The sequence below is a fragment of the Tachysurus fulvidraco genome, chromosome 18 (genome assembly GCF_022655615.1).
Source record: "Tachysurus fulvidraco isolate hzauxx_2018 chromosome 18, HZAU_PFXX_2.0, whole genome shotgun sequence".
Classification (NCBI taxonomy): Eukaryota; Metazoa; Chordata; class Actinopteri; order Siluriformes; family Bagridae; genus Tachysurus; species Tachysurus fulvidraco.
Genome location: NC_062535.1, coordinates 12,154 through 27,253, shown reverse-complemented (window position 1 = coordinate 27,253; position 15,100 = coordinate 12,154). Strand labels below are relative to the sequence as shown.

General features: G+C 39.6%; 1 long non-coding RNA gene across 1 annotated transcript; it reads left to right on the top strand.

Moving 5' to 3' along the window:
* Positions 1–11,687: 11,687 nt before the first annotated feature.
* Positions 11,688–15,100, top strand: LOC125139360. Its single transcript, XR_007138407.1, has 2 exons — positions 11,688–11,873; positions 12,337–15,100. It is a non-coding gene; the product is annotated as an uncharacterized LOC125139360 (long non-coding RNA).

Here is a 15,100-nt window from a genome sequence, read left to right as displayed (position 1 = left end):
CTTGGAGACTAAAATGACACAATAACAGCACCAAAAGGTAAAACAGCACCAAAAGGTTTATCAGAATCAGAAAGGTATTTATTGCCAAGTATGTTTTCACATACGAGGAATTTGTTCTAGTACAGAAGCTCCACAGTGTAAAAACAGAATGGCAATGATAAGACATGAACACATATATAATAAATGCAGTTGTATGCCCAGTGGATAAATGTGCAAATTGAAATATTAATAAGTAAGTATGTGTAAATAATGTAAGAATAGACTTTGTTCTGTGTATGTTAAGTGTTCATCAGATGGATTGCCTGAGGGAAGAAACTGTTCCTATGTCTGGTCGTTTTGGTGCTCAGGGCTCTGTAGCGTCGACCAGATGGTAACAGTTCAAAGAGGGAGTGTGCTGGATGTGAGGGGTCCTGAGTGAGTGTGTGCTGGATGTGAGTGGTCCTGAGTGAGTGTGTGCTGGATGTGAGGGGTCCTGAGTGAGTGTGTGCTGAATGTGAGGGGTCCTGAATGAGGGAATCTGCTGGATGTGAGGGGTCCAGAGTGAGGGAATGTGCTGGATGTGAGGGGTCCTGAGTGAGGGAATGTGCTGGATGTGAGGGGTCCAGAGTGAGGGAGTGTGCTGGATGTGAGGGGTCCAGAGGGAGTTGCTGGATGTGAGGGGTCCAGAGTGAGGGAGTGTGCTGGATGTGAGGGGTCCAGAGTGAGTGTGCTGGATGTGAGGTGTCCAGAGTGAGTGTGCTGGATGTGAGGGGTCCAGAGTGAGTGTGCTGGATGTGAGGGGTCCTGAGTGAGGGAATGTGCTGGATGTGAGGGGTCCAGAATGAGGTAATGTGCTGGATGTGAGGGGTCTAGAGTGAGGGAGTGTGCTGGATGTGAGGGGTCCAGAGGGAGTGTGCTGGATGTGAGGGGTCCAGAGTGAGTGTGCTGGGTGTGAGGGGTCCAGAGTGAGTGTGCTGGGTGTGAGGGGTCCAGAGTGAGTGTGCTGGATGTGAGGGGTCCAGAGTGAGTCCGCTGGATGTGAGGTGTCCAGAGTGAGTGTGCTGGATGTGAGGGGTACTGAGTGAGGGAATGTGCTGGATGTGAGGGGTCCAGAATGAGGTAATGTGCTGGATGTGAGGGGTCCAGAGTGAGTGTGCTGGGTGTGAGGGGTCCAGAGTGAGTGTGCTGGGTGTGAGGGGTCCAGAGTGAGTGTGCTGGATGTGAGGGGTTCCAGTGTGAGGGAGTGTGCTGGATGTGAGGGGTCCAGAGGGAGTGTGCTGGATGTGAGGGGTCCAGAGTGAGTGTGCTGGATGTGAGGGGTACTGAGTGAGGGAATGTGCTGGATGTGAGGGGTCCTGAGTGAGTGTGCTGGATGTGAGGGGTACTGAGTGAGGGAATGTGCTGGATGTGAGGGCTCCAGAATGAGGTGATGTGCTGGATGTGAGGGGTCTAGAGTGAGGGAGTGTGCTGGATGTGATGGGTCCAGAGTGAGTGTGCTGGATGTGAGGGGTCCAGAGTGAGTGTGCTGGATGTGAGGGGTCCAGAGTGAGTGTGCTGGGTGTGAGGGGTCCAGAGTGAGTGTGCTGGGTGTGAGGGGTCCAGAGTGAGTGTGCTGGATGTGAGGGGTCCAGAGGGAGTTGCTGGATGTGAGGGGTCCAGAATGAGGGAGTGTGCTGGATGTGAGGGGTCCAGAGTGAGTGTGCTGGATGTGAGGGGTACTGAGTGAGGGAATGTGCTGGATGTGAGGGGTCCAGAGGGAGTGTGCTGGATGTGAGGGGTCCTGAGTGAGGGAATGTGCTGGATGTGAGGGGTCCAGAGGGAGTGTGCTGGATGTGAGGGGTCCAGAGTGAGTGGGCTGGATGTGAGGGAGTGTGCTGGATGTGAGGGGTCCAGAGTGAGTGTGCTGGATGTGAGGGGTCCTGAAAGAGGGAGTCCGGACTACCCTCTGTAGTCTTCTGTGGACAGATTTGGTAGCTGAGCTGAACCAAACAGTCACTGAAGTGCAGAGGATGGATTCAATGATGGCAGTGTAGAACCAGGGCTGCCAACTCTCACTCATTCAGCTTGAGACTCACGCAATTGACCCCAATCTCACGCTCTCACACCACACCCCCATATTCTCACACCACACCCCCATATTCTCACACCACACCCCCATATTCTCACACCACACCCCCATATTCTCACGTAGACTTGTGCAGCAGTGAGGGAAAAAAAATCGCACCACATGATCTCGAAAAGCAACGTGCAGAGAGACCAGGCAGACAGTGTAGTGAGTTTTTTGTGACAATTGTGAGGGAAATACACAATTTATTCCCATAAACTGTGTAGTCAGCCGTTCTCCCTCCCATCTGCACCGTGTGAACGCAGGCAGGTCAGTGAGTTACAGGGCGCTCCGTGTCTCCGTCCAGTTTAGACTAAAGTTGGCCACATATTCACAGATTGGAGTTTCCCGAATCAGTAACTCCTGTGCTAAACGCTTTTATTACACAAATAACACCTCTTTTTCACCGTAGTAATGTAGAGAGGCAGCTACAACCCAATGTTTCTCAATATCAGCTTTCCTCTGCGTTGGACAAAATACAAAAGTCTCTATGTGCAAACACCTAAGAGACAGATTCCAAGGGACCGTCTACAAAGTGTAAAAACCCGAAAAGCGAATACTATAAAAACTACTAAAAATTTAAAAAATAACACGCATACAAACAACACTAATTAAATAAATATACAACAGACACACAAACACAGACACACACACACACACACACACACACACACACACACACACACACACACACACACACACACACAGACACACACACACACGCACCCACAGACACAAACACACACAAACATACACACACACAAACACAGACACACACAAACACACACACGCACCCACAGACACAAACACACACAAACATACACACACACAAACACAGACACACATACACAGACACACAAACACACACACACAAACATACACACACACAAACACACACACACAAACACACAGACACACACAAAAAAACATACACACACACAAACACACATACACAGACACACACAGACACACCGACACAAACAAACACACAGACACACACACAAACACACACATACACAGACACACACACAAACACACACATACACAAACACACATACACAGACACACACACACAGACACACCGACACAAACAAACACACAGACACACACACAAACACACACATACACAGACACACACACACAGACACACACACAAACATACACACACACAAACACACATACACAGACACACACACACAGACACACCGACACAAACAAACACACAGACACACACACAAACACACACATACACAGACACACACACAAACATACACACACACAAACACACATACACAGACACACACACACAGACACACCGACACAAACAAACACACAGACACACACACAAACACACACATACACAGACACACACACAAACACACACATACACAGACACACACACAAACACACAGACACAAACACAAACATACACACACACAAACAAACATACAGACACACAAACACAGACACACACACACACACACAAACACACACAAACACACACACAGACACACACACACACAGACATACCGACACACACACACACCGACACACACAATAATACTGTACAAAAAGTAATGATAACAATATTCAACAGGCAACTTAATACATAAAATAAAGTAATACATTCAAAGTTAAAAACACTCATTTTGAAGACTGCGACAAACAAACATCTCTCGCCTCAGACCGCCGCCATGTTGGATTGCTTCGAGCGCTCACCGAATTCTGATTGGTCGAGAGGACATATAGCGTTTGGGCAATAAACAGGTTTGCGCTTATCGCGGTTTGGAAAGAAACTGCATCTTGCAATACATTTTAAACATGGAAATATAGCGTTTTGGCATGAAACATTGATGGAGCAGTGTATAGGTTCACAACATAGCAAAATGACATGACAAACTCATTTTTTTATTTTATTTTGGCATTTATCGCATTTTGGAAAAGAGCTCTTCATATACTTAATACACTTCTGCTAATGCAAGGATTTTGTGTTTGTATTTTTTCCCACACCAAGCCATGCCCCTCCATAAGCCCCTCCCTATAACCAAACCCCACCCCCAAAATCTCACTCTAAGCTGAACTCAAAAGTTGGCAGCCCTGGTAGAACTGTTTCAGCAGATCCTGTGTCAGGTTGAACTTCCTCAGCTGATGAAGGAAGTACAACCTCTGCCGAGCCTTTTTCACAATGGAGTCAATGTGAATGTCCCACTTCAGGTCCTGGGAGATTGTGGTTCCCAGGAATCTGAATGACTCCACTGCTGTGACACGATGGTGCTGTGACACAATGGTGAGTGGGGGGAGAGCAGGGGGGGGGTATCTCCTGAAGTCCACTATCATCTCCACTGTCTTGAGCATGTTCAGCTTCAGGTTGTTAAGGCTGCACCAGACAGCCAGCCGCTCCACCTCCAGTCTGTAAGCAGACTTGTCACCGTCCTGGATGAGGCCGATCAGTGTGATGTCGTCTGCAAACTTCAGGACCTTGACAGAGGGGTCATTAGAGGTGCAGTCGTTTGTGTACAGATAGAAGTACAGTGGGGAGAGAACACAGCCCTGGGGAGCGCCAGTGCTGACGGTGCGGGTGCTTGATTTGAGTTTCCCAAGTCGCACTAGCTGCTGCCTGTCTTTCAGAAAGCTGGTGATCCACTGACAGACAGAGGAGGGCACGGAGAGCTGGTTAATTTGGGCTGTAGGAGTGATGGGATGATGGTGTTAAAGGCAGAGCTGAAGTCCACAAACAGGATCCTCACATTAGTCCCTGGTCTGTCTAGATGCTGCAGAACATAATGCAGTCCCATATTGACTGCATCATTCACAGACCTGTTTGCTCTGTAGGCAAACTGCAGGGGGTCCAATAAGGGTCCCGTGATGTCCTTCAGATAAGCTAGAACCAGTCTTTCAAATGGTTTCATGACCACAGACATTAGAGCCACAGGTCTGTAGTCATTAAGTCCGGTGATTTTGGGTTTCTTTGGGACAGGGATGATGGTGGAGCTTTTGAAGCATGAGGGGACTTCACACAGCTCCGGTGATCCGTGAAGATCCGTGTGATGATGGGGGCCAGCTGATCAGCACAGGTTTTCAGACAGGCTGGTGAAACGCTGTCTGGGCCTAGAGCCTTTCTTCTCTTGGTCTTCCTGAAGACCTGACACACATCATCTTCATTGAACTGAATTTTAGGTGTGTTGGAGTCGGGGTTAATACACAAATCCTCTCAGAAGCTGATGTATGATGTTACAGTCTCTGTGAGCTTGTAAAGGTCGGAGGCAGCAGCTTCAAAAACAGTCCAATCAGTGAGAGATTGCAAACAGTGCATCAGTGTCGCATTGGAAGTCAGCAGGACGAGCTATGAGACTCTGATGATTACATATTTCTACAAAGTGCTCGTGAACATATAGTGAACAATTCTAAATAAAGCATACATTAAAGAAAATAAAATATTCACTTGAATACAGTGAAGATATAAACTCAAGGTACCATCATTTTACATATTGTGTATAAATGAAATGAGGAGAGAAGAACGCAGCCCTAAAATGGCTCAGTTACACACGAGAGCTTGTGCGAGCTTAGAACACACACATGCTAATAGCTAACACTTAGCTGGGGCAAATATTTTAACACAGAACATGACAAAACTCAATAAAACACATACCTGGGAAAAACAGCACCAAAAGGTTTATCATACAGTGCATCAGTGTCACATTGGAAGTCTTAACTGAATAAACAGAAGTTCTGAGTTTACAAGCAGGACAATTAACACACTCTTCATACTCAAACACAACTAGGAGCTGACTGACAAAATAAGTAAACCTTTGTGTAGTTTATAGTTCAAACTTGGGCTTGAAAATGATCCAAACTTAATTATTAAGATGGAGCGATCGTTGATGTGACTTACCAGCAGGAGGCGCTATGGGACTCTGATTATAAAGCTCCACCCCACAACATCATGTTGCACAACCGCAAGTGACAACAGCCAATGGGGAGTTTCTCAATTTATACTGAAATTAACAACAATATGTTTAAACTCGGTTACATAAAGAATTGATGGATTTACCCTCCATCAGGGGGCAGAAGGGCTGCATGATGAAGGTTAAAATGATCATCAAGAGGCAGTTATCTGTCAGCTATCAGCTTTTTTATTAGGGCCCGAGCACCGAATATTGTTTTTGCTCAGGTTTATTATTTTCTTTTGCACACATTGGCCAATTGGGGTCCCTTAACATGCTTAAAAACTCTTGAAATTTGGCACACACGTCAGAGTCGTGCAACACTAGGCTTGGGCAAAGGCTGGAATATGGGCGTGGCAGGGGGCTCTGTAGTGCCCCCTGTAATGCAAAAACAAACATTTGTGCACAGATCGGGCAATTATGTACGCACATGTACGAGAGTTGGTACGCGCACAGATCTCATCGACCCGAACAACTTTCGCGCTCTATACTATGAGCTCCGCCCAACAGGAAGTCAGCCATTTTGGATTGTTTTATAAGTGCGGTGAACTTTTAAATACTTGTAGTGGAAGTTTTGAGGTTTGAGAGAATTAATGCATAAAATATCACACCGGTAGGCACGGGCAAGAGTAAAAAAGGTTTCACATATTTATTGTGTTCAGCTGCGCAGCAGGACCCAACACTCCACATGTAACATGAGAGGAAGGGCCCTCGTCATAGAGAACATCAGGATTTTATAGACAGAATTCAAACAAAGAAGACATGTAAAAGGAAAACATCATCAACAATTGGCTTAGAAGCCTGCTCATCTTCTGACCAAGCTAATCTGTACCTACCAAGGTCCCACGGGAACGATCTGCTAGAAGCTGTTTTGTGAAAACAACTGCAATCTCTAGTCACAATAACTACCAGCCATGAGAAATATAGAAGCATAGAAGGACAGATGGGTAGTTGACAAATGACCAAGAAAAAGTACTTTTTTTTGGAAAGCATAACTTTTTAAGAAAAAATACATATATTTGTGGAGTATGAAAATTTCAGAAATATTTGTGGAGTATGAAAGTTTCAGAAAATAGTACTGGTCACTCATTTTGTTAATGACTTCACATATTTTTTTCACTTTTTCACTCAACAATACTGTAAATGTGTCCTATGGTGTGACATTTAAAAAGTACTAAGAAATTATATTAAATAACAAAATAAATACTTGAGACAGAATCGTTCACATTATTAAAACATTATTTTCTTAAAGTGATATTTATTTTACATGAAAGTACAAATTAGAATCATTTTCACCATGAATAGATGAATGGTGTCACACCAAAGGACAAAAAACTTAACAACTTCGGTGGTCTTAAAACATAGTTCAATATTTAAACAATTCTGAGAGAAATACTTCCCATGTGCACTTCTCATGGCCTTCATAGGGGTCTTCAGTCACATGACCTTGAGTGGGGTCTTTCAATTAAATGTAGTTGTCCATGATATTGCCCAAATTAAAATTAGGTTTTTGCATAACACCAAAGGACATTTTTTTCTGTGACAAACTTTATGAAATTCCTACACTTTTAGAAATGTATGTATATGAAAAGTGATGGCCACTTAGTGTAATAGACACTTGCACAATTATGCCAGGAGTGTTCATTAAGATTTTTAAACATTATTTTCTTTATTTATAAAATGTAATATTTATGAAATAATGTTGTCTACAATCACACCATAGGACAATTTTGATATTTGGCTCAAAGTTCTAAAAAAAACTAACAATAACTTGAGTATTAAAACAACAAATTCATATAAAACAAGAAAATGTTTAACCATTTACAGTATTCTAATAATGAAAATGTGAAATAAATTATGTTTTATCTTCTGTGACAGTGAAAAAGCCATGTCACGTCAACTACCCATATACACACACATACACACATGCATCCTCATACATACATAAAAATCTGGTTATAATTCATAACAGACATATAAAACCTACATCAACACATAACACCGTAGACTACTTTTAAATGACCGCTTATTACGAAGCTGACAAACTTCAATAGGAATTTTATTCCAGATGACAAAGGCTCTATACAGGACAGTTTTCTTCATAAAATTAGTTTTTAGGTGGGGAGTCATTATATGACCTTTATTTACCTTTCTGGTGTTATGATTGTGCACAGAATTACAGTACACTATTTGATTAAAGAGAGAAATAGGCATTTTCATTGTCAATGTATTATATAATATGGTGCTTAAGGTAACTGTTATTCTTTAGTTTAAAGTGAGCCATGAAAGAGTAGAATACATCTGATCTCTACTTGTTTTAATTGAGCAGCCCAGAACAAGTCTTGCTGCTTTATTTTGCACAATTTGTATTTTTGTCAAGTCCTTTTTAGATGCTGAGGACCACACCTCAGTACAGTATGACAAATGACATAATATTAATGACTCTGTAACTATTTTAAAGTGTCCTGATTCACATAATGACAACATTTTTTAGTTACTGCAATGCCGCATCCCATTCGGTTAACAATAGTATTTATGTGATCTGTCCAAGAAAGACTACCATCAATAACCAAACCCAACAGTTTAGCCTTCTCTACTTGTTGTATTCTTTGCCTGGCTATATATAACTTTAATTCCGATCCAAGCATCAATTTATGTTTTGATCCAATAATCATACTTTTAGTTTTGGATATATTTAATACTCATTTGTTTCCACTAACCCACTCATACACCGAATCTAATTCTCTAGAAAGAACATGATTAATTTTATCACATGAATCTGAAGCATAGTAAACAGTCGAGTCATCTGCAAACATTGTCATTGATGCTTTTTTAACAGTTAAAGGCATATCATTAATAAAAACAGAAAACAAAAGAGGACCCAAACAACTTCCTTGTGGTACACCGCATGCTAAAGCTTTATAATTAGATAAAGAGCCATTATAAAAAACCCGCTGAGTTCTGTGGGAAAGATAACTTTTCATCAATGCAACAGCAGAAGGAGTGAAGCCATAGCTCTTCAATTTCTCAATTAAAATATCGTGGTCTATTACATCAAAAGCAGCACTAAAGTCCAACATGACCACTCCAACTACTTCAGAATTATCCATACATCTAAGCCATCCATCGGTCATCTGTGTGAGAGTTTTACATGTAGAATGTGCCTTTCTATATGCATGCTGAAACATAGTCATCAGATTATTTTTCTGGAAATAATTACTAATTTGTTTATGAATAATCCTTTACATAACTTTACTGAGTGCAGGCAAAATACTTATAGGTCTACAGTTCTGCCCATTAAAAGATAGTCGATTGTCTTTTATCGATGGAATAATTTTCCCTTCCTTCCACAGAGTGGGATAAATCCCACTGGCTATACACTGATTAAATATATGACACAATGGATCAGCAATATATTCTGCGGTTTTATTCAATACTAGGCTTTCCAAGTTGTCTGTGCCTGGACTACCATGTGTTGGAAGAGACTTTAACAGGACCATCACTTCTGCAGTTTGCACACAATTAAAGTTAAAATTACACGTTTTATTAGCCATGATTTCATTTTTGATCAGTTCACAGTAATTAAAGTCTTGTGTTCCAAAACCTTTTCTTAAATTACTAACTTTATTTATAAAATAATTATTAAAATAGTCTGCAATATCTTTAGATCCTGTTATAAAACCTCCATCAGACTCCACAAAAGAAGGAGATGCATTTCTATTTCTACCTATAATTTCATTTAAGATTTGCCAAAGCTTTTTGCCATCATGTTTAACACGGTCAATTCTGTTTTTGTAATACTCTTTCCTTTTCCTTTTATTCATATTAGTAACTTGGTTCCTTAATTTACAATATTTTAATCTGTCCGCTAATAATCTTGTTTTCACAGACACTTGTTTAGCTTCATCTCTTTGCATCATCATATTTTTCAATGTTGAATCGATCCACCTTGCAGTATGTGTTTTTATTACCATATTTTTCATCGGTGCATATTTATCAGCAATGCTCAAAAGCATACTCATAAAAATATCCAAGGAAGCTCCTGGGTTGTGGCGACTGTACACATCTTTCCAATTGACATTTTTTACTTCTCCCACAATCCTATCAATAGCAGACACTTTATAAAACCTTTTATAAGTACCAAAAATAGCTTTAGCTTTAGGGACTTTCTTGTTAACAGAAATGAGATTATGATCATTAAACACTACTGGTGTTGACACAACGTCAGTACACAGTTCTGGTACATTAGTGTAAATGTGGTCAATACATGTTGCTGTTGTAATGCCCACCTTGTTGCTAAAGATTCTTGTTGGCACATTAACTATTTGATATAAATTGCAGACACTTATATAGGAAACTAATTTCTTTTTCTTTGTGCATCTGTCATCATTCCAATCAATGTTCATATCACCAAGCAAGTAAAGTTCACAATTTACATCAGAGACATTATCGAGCATTTCAACTAAGCATGTCAGATAGTCCACGTGTGCATTCGGAGTTCTATAACAGCATCCCACAAGCACTGGTTTCATATAAGGTACATGGACTTCTACCCATATAGCTTCAATGTCATCGTGTATTAAATTTTGTTTTAACTTACAAGGAATGTTACCTTGCACAAAGATTGCCACACCACCACCAAATTTATTTCTATCTTTTCTAAACACAATAAAACCTTTAACTGGTAATTCAGAGTTTAGAATAGAACTGTCGAGATGTGTCTCAGATAGGGCTAATATATTAATTGAATACTTGTACACTAAATTATTAATGTCTTGTATTTTGTTCTTTAAGCTACAAATGTTTAGATGAGCCAAAACCAAACCTTTACTAGTTTTAGTTGTACACATTAGTGTGATATAAGAATCTAATTTAAAACGTCAGAATTGTAATATAACATTATTTTACACTGAATTATGTCTTAGTCCCTGATCCTTTCCTCTCTAGGCAAAATTAACATCTTATCATACCTTAGTATCGCCTTTTCACCTTGGGCTCTAGCAGCTTTAAGTTTAGGCCACAGTTCCTTTCTTCTCTGAAGCACAGCCCCAGAGAAATCTTCATTTATGTAGATGTTAGTCCCCTTGAGTTTTTTAGCAGAGGAAAGAATACGTTGTTTGTCTTTGAGGCGCAGCAGATTCACCATAACTCTTCTGGGCCTTCCACCCTCCTGGTACTGACCTATCCTTTGGACACGCTCTGTTTCCCATCCAGTCCCAGATTATTGGAGAACATGTGCTGCACCTTCTGTTCCAACCCACTCCAACTTTCTTCCTTATCATCCATTATACCGTCAATAACTAAATTTTTCCTTTTAAGTTGATTTTCAATGTAGTCAAGCTTAGTGAACATTCCATCCATGTCATGTTTAAGATTCATTATGTCGTTTTCGAAAGATTTTATTTTGGCTTCAGTTTCTTTATGTCCAGATTTCATCTCCTCCATCATATGTTGTGTGAATTCCAAACTTGTCTTTAACTCCTGTACATCCCGTATAACACCATCCAGTCTCTTGTTTGTTCCCTCCATAATCACTTGTATGAAACTTTTAAAGTTTTCTTGTTGCTGAGTTAGCATGTCTTTATAAAACTCTCTCTGCTTCTCCAGCATTTGGGAGAGTACATTCATGGTGACTGCAATGTAACTGCAATGTGTCTGAAATTACTGTGAAATTTACTAAAACATTGGAACTAATGACACAAACTGGAGCTGGGACACAAACTAAATGTACTGTGTGAGCTGCAGGGTTTAAAAGCAGCACTGACATGGAAATGATGGAAATAAATAGAACTTGGAGACTAAACTTACACAAGAGTCTCTGGTCAGCTCACACTATCAGAATATATGTGACTGTGTGTGTTGGATGTAATAATGTCACTCAGAGATCAGGTGGATGGTCACTCGGGGTCACTTTACTGTATCTGGGGTAAAACAGCACCAAAAGGTTTATCATACAGTGCATCAGTGTCACATTGGAAGTCTTAACTGAATAAACAGAAGTTCTGAGTTTACAAGCAGGACAATTAACACACTCTTCATACTCAAACACAACTAGGAGCTGACTGACAAAATAAGTAAACTTTTGTGTAGTTTATAGTTCAAACTTGGGCTTGAAAATGATCCAAACTTAATTATTAAGACGGAGCGATCGTTGATGTGACTTACCAGCAGGAGGCGCTATGAGACTCTGATTATAAAGCTCCGCCCCACAACATCATGTTGCACAACCGCAAGTGACAACAGCCAATGGGGAGTTTCTCAATTTATACTGAAATTAACAACAATATGTTTAAACTCGGTTACATAAAGAATTGATGGATTTACCCTCCATCAGGGGGCAGAAGGGCTGCATGATGAAGGTTAAAATGATCATCAAGAGGCAGTTATCTGTCAGCTATCAGCTTTTTTATTTCACTTATAAACAGAAGAGAAATAAAGAAGTTCTGTGTATTATAATATAAGAAGATGTAAAATTGTGTTCAGTGTACAAGTGGGTCTGTTTTACACTCTAACTGTTATAATAAAATTAAATTGTAATAAGACTCCACTGTAGAAAACAGAATGATTCAGAGCTGAATGAACTAAACCTACACTATACATGTCAGTATTTGTACTATACATTTGTGTTGTCAAGGTTTTAGTTAGAAACACAAGTCTATCAACATGATCCAGCTTTAGTGAGGACCACAAGAGAGGAACAATATTCCCCCAGTACTAAAAGCCCTCTCTGAAGGGGAACCTACACCTGACCTAAATGATATTAAAAACTGGACACTGCTGAGTTTGTTATTCAGAGATTATAAATTACTCCCCAAGGTTTTGGCCAACAGACTGAGTGAAGTGTTAGAACAAGTCGTCCATCGTGATCAGACAGATTGTGTCCCAGGAAGATGAATGTTTATAATATTTCTGTTATCTGGGATCTTTTAGATATCAGTAAGAGTCTTAAGCAGATTTTGGTCTAGTGTCAGTAGACCTAGAAAAGACTTTTGACCGAGTCGAACACAACTATTTATGAATGTGTTCACAGCATTTAGTTTTAGTCCTGATTTTGTTTCCATGATAAAGGTTTTGTACAGTGATGTTGAAAGTCTACTGAAAGTTAATGGTGACTTATGTGGTTACTTATAAAGTTTATAGAGGTGTTATAAAAGTTGTGTCTTGTCTGGTGTGTTGTATACTTTAGTAATAAAAAGACTTTTAAACAAGTTAAGAACAGATTTGTACTGATTATATATTCTGAAGTTCACAAACCTGTTTATCAGCTGATGATGATGATGATGATGATGATGATGTTTTAATTAAATCAGAGGTAAGTTTGATGTTGGAAATATTAAAACAATTTAAAAACATCTCTGTTACAAAAGTAAAGTGATATAAATGTAAACCCATGGATGTCCATATTGTTTACAGAGTTAAAGTGTTTCATGCCTTTCTGCAGTGTAATAGATGAACATTTATTGTGTTCTAGTCTATTTGATGTGAGGAAACTTTCTCACTAGAAATCTTTATTTGTGGTTTCTGTCAATTATTTATTTAATATATCTGACAATATTTTAGTTATTGTAATAAAGGGGTTTATATGTGTTGATGAAGAGTGTGTTATTGTGTCTCTATACAGTTTGGAGAGTTGTGGTGTCTCAGATGAAGGCTGTGCTGCTCTGACTTCAGCTCTGAGATCAAACCCCTCACACCTGAGATACCTGGATCTGTCCTATAATAAACTAGGAGACTCAGTAAAGAAGCTGCTGTCTGATCTTAAGGATGATGAACATTACAAACTACAGACAGTGAGGTGAGTAATGACCTGTTAATAAAAGTTTACCCTCATTATCATTACACATTGATACACATCACATTTCTCTTCAATAACTTTCACATTATCAGGTTAGAAAATGTCACTATATTCTGTTTAATCAGGATTTTTCTAACGATTCTCTTTAATGCTGTTTTGTGTTCAGTAAAGTGTGTTGATGTAAAATTCATGTGAAGGCAGAAAACAGGGATTCAGACAGTCTACAAAAAGTCACCAATGAGTTGATGAGAGTGATTGTTAATGAACATTGTGTCTTCTGTCATTCCTGTAAATTCACCTGAGTTTGTTCTTAAAGTCTGCACTTAAATATAAATGTAGAACAAGATCTAAATGACACAGTAGTGTTTGTTATATAAAAAAGCTCCTGTGATTGGATAAGAGCAGTGATGTGATGGGTAAAGATCTGCTCATTATCCTGTTAGAACTTGTGGAAGTTCTCATTTGTTCTAGTTAAATGTTAGAACACAGATGTTAGTAAGAATGAAGAAATGTTGAATGATTCATTATAAACAGGAGATGATGATGTTTCTGTTGGAGCAGAGATGATTACATGCTGTTGGTCATGAAGTACCACAGTCCACTTTGTGCTGATTAATTCACATCTTTTTCTTTCATATTCAGGCTCTAATGAATATCTGTGTGTGATGAAGACTCCAGTGTTCCTGCATTACCATGATGGAGAATAGAGAACATGTTTATTAACACATCACTCATTTAGTTCTAACACATTAAACACACACAGAGACGTGAGAAGTGTGTGTTCATCGTGTACAGTGAATCAGACTAAACACAATTCTACACTGAGTTTATAATGACCTCTGATCCCTGGATAAAATTCCCTGGACCTCAATCCCATAAAAACCTGAGGGATTATTTGTAACAGCAGGTGAAAATCCACATGAACTCGAGCTGAACCCTGTTCATTTTACTGTTTGTGTCATTTATTATGTGTTTATTATTGTGATATAATTTACACTTTTTACACATGTACACTTATAGCTATATTACTGGGTACATGACTAAAATTATATTGTATAAAGGCACTTAAAATGTCTTGTATAAATACATCATACATTTATAAAGAATAAAATACATAAATACAACGTCATTATTTTTGTTGTGTAAAATTAATAGTCTGACATTCTGTAGAAAAACTATTTTTGTTCTTCAAATATATAATCTATATAAATAAAGTTCTTCAAAAATAAATGCATGTCTAACACAATATATAGTTACAGAATGTATTTCTGAAGAGAA